This window comes from Polyergus mexicanus, unplaced genomic scaffold, assembly GCF_030449975.1.
Source record: "Polyergus mexicanus isolate NDT 795.1 unplaced genomic scaffold, iyPolMexi1.0 SCAF_76, whole genome shotgun sequence".
NCBI classification, from domain to species: Eukaryota; Metazoa; Arthropoda; class Insecta; order Hymenoptera; family Formicidae; genus Polyergus; species Polyergus mexicanus.
In genome coordinates this window covers 40,001-47,500 of record NW_027223396.1, presented here as the reverse complement: position 1 = coordinate 47,500, position 7,500 = coordinate 40,001, and the positions used below count along the sequence as shown (strand labels likewise).

The 7,500-nt window shown below is 58.7% G+C and overlaps 2 non-coding genes and 1 pseudogene across 2 annotated transcripts in view; all 3 read right to left on the bottom strand.

Annotated features, from left to right (window-relative positions):
- Nucleotides 1-5,430, bottom strand: part of LOC138944031 (large subunit ribosomal RNA) — a 7,797-nt pseudogene extending 2,367 nt beyond the window's left edge.
- Nucleotides 5,431-6,362: 932 nt separating this feature from the next.
- LOC138944036 (5.8S ribosomal RNA) lies at nt 6,363-6,517 on the bottom strand. Its single transcript, XR_011448623.1, has one exon. It is a non-coding gene; the product is annotated as a 5.8S ribosomal RNA (ribosomal RNA).
- Nucleotides 6,518-7,363: 846 nt separating this feature from the next.
- LOC138944027 (small subunit ribosomal RNA) overlaps nt 7,364-7,500 on the bottom strand; it is a 1,921-nt gene continuing 1,784 nt past the window's right edge. Inside the window, exon 1 of the ribosomal RNA XR_011448618.1 lies at nt 7,364-7,500. This exon is cut by the window's right edge and continues 1,784 nt beyond it. This is a non-coding gene — a ribosomal RNA (small subunit ribosomal RNA).

Sequence of the window (7,500 nt, the reverse complement as noted above, 5' to 3'; positions counted from 1 at the left end):
GAAGGCGTTGAAACAGCAGGCCTGGAACTGTGGTGGCCAATGCGGGAATGCCGAGCCCGCCACTCGAAACCGGTGAGTGGAAAAAGGCCGCCGGAACATCGTTTGGCACACGAAGCCATCTGCGAACCGCCGCGCGGGTCTGTACATCCAGAGCTCTCAATTTGCCAAGTGTGGCCCTACCCAAAACCAGCGAGTGGTAGAGACGAGGGAGAAGAAAGCAGCGGACGATCTTAAGCCGCTGCTGGGGCTTCAGAGGCGCTCTGCTCAGCCGGTCCAGATATACTGAGACATCTGAACCAACTCTCCTCGGTCCAGCCGGTCGAAAATCGACCCCCAAATAGCGCCATTCGGCGGCAGTATCCAGCTGCGACAGCCAAGAGCCATCTCGCAGCTGGAACTGGGGGGCCGTCAAAATCTTAACTTTCTTTTCTCGACCGGAAGGAACGAGGGACAGAACAGAGCACTTCTTTCCTTGGAAGAGAAGCCCCATCTCCCTAGCCTTGTCTTCCACCACCCGCAAACAGGTCTGGAGGCCCCACCTGGTGGCAGCAAAAAGGAGAACATCGTCAGCATACGCAATGCTGTTAATACGATGCTCTCCCAGTTCGTAACCGACGTCGGCAGGTATGGATCTCATGATCACATCAACCACCAGGCAAAACAGCACTGGTGATAGAGGATCCCCCTGCCTGACGCCTCTGCCAATACGTGAGAGCTCGGATCCGACACCGCGCACTTCAAACATCGTGCTGCTATGGGCGTAAACCTGCCCAATATAATCAATGAGGCCGTGAGGCAGGCCCTTTACAGCCAAGGCATTGATGATAGCGCCGTGGCTGACGCTATCAAAGGCCTTCGCGAAATCCAGGGAGGCCGCGTGCATTTCACGGCGACGGGACCTGGCATCCAGTAACAAGGAAGCCAGGACGGCGACATTGTCGCCGCATCCGTCGTCGAAGCAACGCTGCCGCAGATCGACAATCCTGGACTCACGAAGCCTCTGGGCCAAGATTTTGTGTAAATGCCTCACGGCCACGGAGGTTATCGAAATCGGACGGAAATCCCCCGGTCGAGAGCATTCGCCCTTCTTCGGGATGAAAACCGTCCGACTCACCAGCAAATCTGCAGGAAAACCTCCGCAATGCAGCACGATGTTGAAGAGGAGAGCCTTGATGGACGCTGGAATGGCTCTCCACAGACGCACACTAATACCGTCCAATCCGGGGGCAGAGTTGAGGGGCAGGTTGATTGCTGCCACCTCCTCACAGGAGATCGGGGACCAGGTACCCAGCAGCTCCCGCTTAGGCGGAAGACGCGGGGCTGCCGCAACAGGCACAGAATCCTGTGCGACGAACGGGCCCCAGTGCTCGGCCATCTGCCGGACATCGGGGACACCATCCGTCTCAGGGGCACCGTCCAGGATCTCCCTAGCCACGCGCGACATATGCGAACGGAATAGGCGCTGAATACGCGCATACTCCGCCCGCCGTCGCGCTTTTCTACCCGGATTGACGATTGCGCGTCTGGGCGGTCGCAGTTGAGGAGCAGTCGGAGGGAAAACGCCAGCGAGCCACGGGACAACGGACCCAGCACTCCGCTGGCCATCCAGAATCTCTGATCCGATTTGGACCAGAAGGCGGGAGTTCCACCCCTGGATGGCCTCCACGACCGGGATGAGGGCGCGTATAGCGCCGGCAAAACTACCATACAAATCACCCCAGCCGGGCGAAGGCGGAGAATGCGGAGACGAGCCCGATGACCCGCGGACAGAGATGGCGGAAGCATGAGGAGAGGCCGAAGGACTGGAGCCGCCACCAGAGAGAAACGAACTCTCGTCAGAGGTGGCGGACAAATCCTCCAAAGCCGCAGCAACGAGGCGTCGGTATCCGTCGTTCTTGCGCATACCCTTGATGGCATCAAGGGTGCGGTTCGGAACGACGGTGATCAGATGTTGGTTGATAAACCGAACGCCCCGATGCACAGCCAATGCCTCCTCCCTCGCCATCATGCGCTGCTCTTCGGCGCTCCACTGGCGCTTAACCCTCTCAACGTTGACCTCCTCGTTAGTGATGGCCTCGTGCGCCCTTCGGCGATGTAAGCCGAGACCGTTCGGTGTTCTGAACGCGCGGCCACATACAAGGCACGCGAACTGACCGGAACCAGACGGGGGCACAGGGGAACAGGCAGCTGGGGGCGGATGGAGAGGAGCCGCAGCGGGCCGGCGGGAACGACCAGGAGCGGGCTCAGGTGAGGGGGAGGATGTCGCGGCAGGACCGACGGCCCGAGGCTGCCGCCGGAAATTATATTTCCCTTTATGTGACGCGCCTGCCGTTTTCAGGCCCGAGGGGCTGGCAACCCCACGAACCTGGGTGGTGCGCTAGCGCACCACCAAGCCAGAGCCCCGTTGGCCGCCGGCGGAAAGCTTTCCGCCGACGTTGCCCGACTCTCACCACGAGGAGGAGGGGTTGGCACATGGTCTCCGCCGGTCGCCCGGGCGGAGCCTTAAGAGAGTCATAGTTACTCCCGCCGTTTACCCGCGCTTGCTTGAATTTCTTCACGTTGACATTCAGAGCACTGGGCAGAAATCACATTGCGTCAACACCCGCGAGGGCCATCGCAATGCTTTGTTTTAATTAGACAGTCGGATTCCCCTAGTCCGTGCCAGTTCTGAGCTGAGCGTTGAATGGCGGCCGAAGAGGACGACCACGACGGCTCGCGCCGCCACGGAAGCCTCGCAGCAAGGAAGATCCGCGGGAGGCCAAGGCACGGGACCGAGCTCGGATCCCGGGACCGGCGCGAGAACGCCGACCGTTCACCTCGCCCAGGCCCGGCACGTCAGCCAGACCCGCTTCCCGACCAAGCCCGACACGCCCCGCTCCTCAGAGCCAATCCTTATTCCGAAGTTACGGATCCAATTTGCCGACTTCCCTTACCTACATTATTCTATCGACTAGAGGCTCTTTACCTTGGAGACCTGCTGCGGATATGGGTACGAACCGGCGCGACACCTCCACGTGGCCCTCTCCTGGATTTTCAAGGTCCGAGGGGAAGATCCGGACACCGCCGCAACTGCGGTGCTCTTCGCGTTCCAAACCCTATCTCCCTGCTAGAGGTTTCCAGGGAACTCGAACGCTTATACAGAAAAGAAAACTCTTCCCGGATCTCCCGACGGCGTCTCCAGGTCATTTTGGGTTACCCCGACGAACACTCTTACGAGGGCCCGAATTGTATGCGGTTCCGCTGCCGGGTTCCGGAATAGGAACCGGATTCCCTTTCGCCCGACGGGCGTGTGTCTTTATATACATCATCATCATCATCAAAACGTCGCTCGCCAGCGGCAACGGAACGCGCGCGTAAAGCGACGTTCGTGCGCGACTCGCTCGGTTCTGCTGTTTTGTTGCTGTGTTTCTTCGACACTCGAGTATATTGTACGCCGTCATTGACATAGGATTTCTCCTAGGGCTTAGGATCGACTGACTCGTGTGCAACGGCTGTTCACACGAAACCCTTCTCCACGTCAGTCCTCCAGGGCCTCGCTGGAGTATTTGCTACTACCACCAAGATCTGCACCGACGGCGGCTCCAGGCAGGCTCGCGCCCAGACCCTTCTGCGCTCACCGTCGCGACCCTCCTACTCGTCAGGGCTTCGTGACGACGCGAGAGACCTTGCGACACCGTACCAACAAGACACGACGCGCCCGGCGCTCCCGTTGCCGCCCCACTTGCCGCTGACGGCAGAGTATAGGCTCGACGCTTCAGCGCCATCCATTTTCAGGGCTAGTTGCTTCGGCAGGTGAGTTGTTACACACTCCTTAGCGGATTCCGACTTCCATGGCCACCGTCCTGCTGTCTTAAGCAACCAACGCCTTTCATGGTGTCCCATGAGCGTCGAGTTGGGCGCCTTAACTCTGCGTTTGGTTCATCCCACAGCGCCAGTTCTGCTTACCAAAAATGGCCCACTTGGCACTCTGATCCGAGATGCTCGTGGCTTCATAATTCAAGAAAGCCAGAGATCTCACCCATTTAAAGTTTGAGAATAGGTTGAGGTCGTTTCGGCCCCAAGGCCTCTAATCATTCGCTTTACCAGATGAGACTCGTTCGCGTTCCGTGGGGAACGGTCGAGTGCCAGCTATCCTGAGGGAAACTTCGGAGGGAACCAGCTACTAGATGGTTCGATTAGTCTTTCGCCCCTATACCCAGTTCCGACGATCGATTTGCACGTCAGAATCGCTACGGACCTCCATCAGGGTTTCCCCTGACTTCGTCCTGACCAGGCATAGTTCACCATCTTTCGGGTCCCAACGTGTACGCTCTGGGTGCGCCTCTTCTCGCGATGAGAACGAGACGCCCAGGGAGTGCGAGGCCGCATCGCGACGCGGCCCATCCTCCCTCGATCGACGGCCAGGGTCGATCTTCACTTTCATTACGCCTTTAGGTCTCGCGACAAGTCCCAATGACTCGCGTACATGTTAGACTCCTTGGTCCGTGTTTCAAGACGGGTCCTAAGAGTACCCAAAGCAGTAGCGTCGCCGACCGGTATAGATCCCCCTCGATTCCCACAAGGGAATAAGAGGGACGTTCGACAGGCCTGTCGAAGGTGAACCGTACTTCAACCAACAGCGGGCCAGGACCGGGGACGGCGCAAAGTCCGTAACCTCCGAGTACCGTGGCGCGCGCTTGCGACGGCCTCGACGCACCGTAAATAGTGCGGCCTGATACCTTGCGCGTACCGCCGAGCAGCCGGCCGGGCGACCGGGGGTTTGTCGCGTGCCGTTTTACCGGCGACGCGACAGTCACCGCACCCGGACCGTAGACCGACACCCAGCGGGTCGCGACGTTCTACTTGGGGAGAAGTGCACGACGACGAGCGCCGGACATCGACGCACGGTAGCGTGCCCGCGCGAGAGCCGCGAGGACTCCGCGGGACATCGCCCACCGACGCGAAGCCAGCGCCGCTGACGATGAATCTCCCCGTTCGATCTTTTGGGTTTCTTAGGTTTACCCCTGAACGGTTTCACGTACTCTTGAACTCTCTCTTCAAAGTTCTTTTCAACTTTCCCTCACGGTACTTGTTCGCTATCGGTCTCGTGGTCGTATTTAGCCTTAGATGGAGTTTACCACCCACTTAGAGCTGCACTCTCAAGCAACCCGACTCTAAGGAGAGATCCTCCCGAGACGCGCACCGGTCGCTACGGGCCTGGCACCCTCTACGGGTAAGTGGCCCCATTCAAGATGGACTTGGACGCGACGCGACACCTCGGGATAAGCGGATCCTCCCAAACACCACATTTCCCTGCGGCGGAACCGCGGGATTCGGTGCTGGGCTCTTTCCTGTTCGCTCGCCGCTACTAAGGAAATCCTAGTTAGTTTCTTTTCCTCCGCTTAATAATATGCTTAAATTCAGCGGGTAATCTCGCCTGCTCTGAGGTCGTCAAAGAGTTTAGTTTTCGATAACCGTGGCCGCGCCGCCTCCTCCGCCGGCTCTTTTCTCACTTAGAGAGCGAGCGTCGGGAGAGCGGCAGCGCCGGCACAGCGGCTTCGCATTGTACTCGGAGGAGTGGCGAGGAGACGTGTTGTTTGTGACAACGATTCTTCCACGCGCGGCTCGCAGCCGCTAATAGGAGGAAATGTAAGCCGATCGAATCTCGTTCGAGTTGTCTGCTTGCAAACAACGAATAAGATCGGCGCGGATCGCGTCATCTTCGATCGCCGGGGACGCGAGATACATTGCGAGCGAGTGTGCGCGTACACGTACATCTCTATCACCCACATCCTTCAAATTTTCTCTCCGCATATCGTGTGTTATGCACGGATATGGGATACGACGGGGCGAATCGGATTCGACGAGTACACGACGACGCGTGCCGGTCCCCTATATTCGTTTTCGAGAATTTCGTGGACTCGGACAAGCGGTCGGCTCGCGATTCACCCGCGTTAAGGAGGGCTCTCTCGCTCTTTTCTCTCCGCGTACCGCCGGGCGACGACGCGCCGCGGTTCTCTCCTACCGTTTGCGCGGAAGGTGGCGCGCACCAAGACTCGCGCGTAAGAGGCGCGAGCGCGCGCTGGCGCACCGGGAGACCGCGAGAGGGATAACGCAACGTGTGTGCGCGTGTCTTCTACTCCCTCTCTCCTTCGACAGTTTCCGGGCGCGCGCGCGCAGGCTCCCTATCTTTACTTACTGCGTGTGTGCGTACGCTGCTCTCACTCTTCCTTTTCCTCGGTGTTATTTCAGACGACGCCAAGGGGCCGCCTCTCGGGACGGCTCGTCTCGGGCGAACGTCCAACTATCGCTCGTACACCGTTTGCGCGAACGGGCACGGTGGCCCGGCGCGCAAAGGCGCAAGCAGTTTCGAGGTACTAAAACGACCCTCAGCCAGGCGTGGTCCGGGAATTGTATCCGTGGACCGCAATGTGCGTTCGAAATGTCGATGTTCATGTGTCCTGCAGTTCACAAGTTGACGCGCAATTAGCTGCGTTCTTCATCGACCCACGAGCCAAGTGATCCACCGTTCAGGGTAATCGTTTTGCAATTCTTGCGTTCAACGAACGCTTCGTTCATCCATCTTAGTCTCCTCTCCGAAGAGAGAGAGATAAAATCGTTGGCCCTTCGATCAGCCTGGCCGCGCGCGTCCGAGCACGCGCGCGGACCGCCGCCACCGCTGGGGAGGCTACGGCACAAAAGTTGTTTCGCGATCGGAGCGTCTCTTCCCCGTACATATAATATAATAATATATATATTTGGAAGAGCCGGGGCGGAATGTTCTTTGAAGAAACCGTCGGACTTGATCGGGTGTGATCCGTCCTCTCGCCCGTTCGTCCGATAGCCGCGCGCTCGCGTACAAACACGCTGACCGCTGCCCCGGTGCGGGGAGGGGCGCGTTCACGAGCGTTGCGGACGCACGGACGGGCGTAGGTTACCACCGGTACGCGCTAACGCCGGATCGTAACTCTGCGCTTGGCAAGAGCGCGATCGGGAAAGCGTCTTCTGCTCCGAATCGCATTCATGTAATTTCGCAATTTGCGCAACGAGCCTCAACGGGTCGCGCGCGACGCGACGCGACGCCGGTTGCGGCTACGAAGCTTAAGGAGAGAGTCTCGGATAATCCTCTCCTCCTCCATCCCGCTCGCACGACGCCGACCGCACCGAAAAAGGCCGACGGCGCTCTGCTGCTGGCTTCCCTTTCTCTCTCGGGTCGTCGCAGAGGCGCGCGGCGTTCGACGCGCGTCGTCGTATTAGTACATGCGGGATATAATCCGTCAATTCCATTTTACTTTCGTATCTGTTTTCTTTGTCCATTCAGTCGCCGACTGCTGCGAGCGCGCGTCCAAAAGACTCGAGACGCAGAGCAGGACCTCCGGAACGTTAATGATCCTTCCGCAGGTTCACCTACGGAAACCTTGTTACGACTTTTACTTCCTCTAAATGATCAAGTTTGGTCATCTTCCCGGCAACATCGGCAATGCCGAGACATTGCCGCGCACCAGTCCGAAGACCTCACTA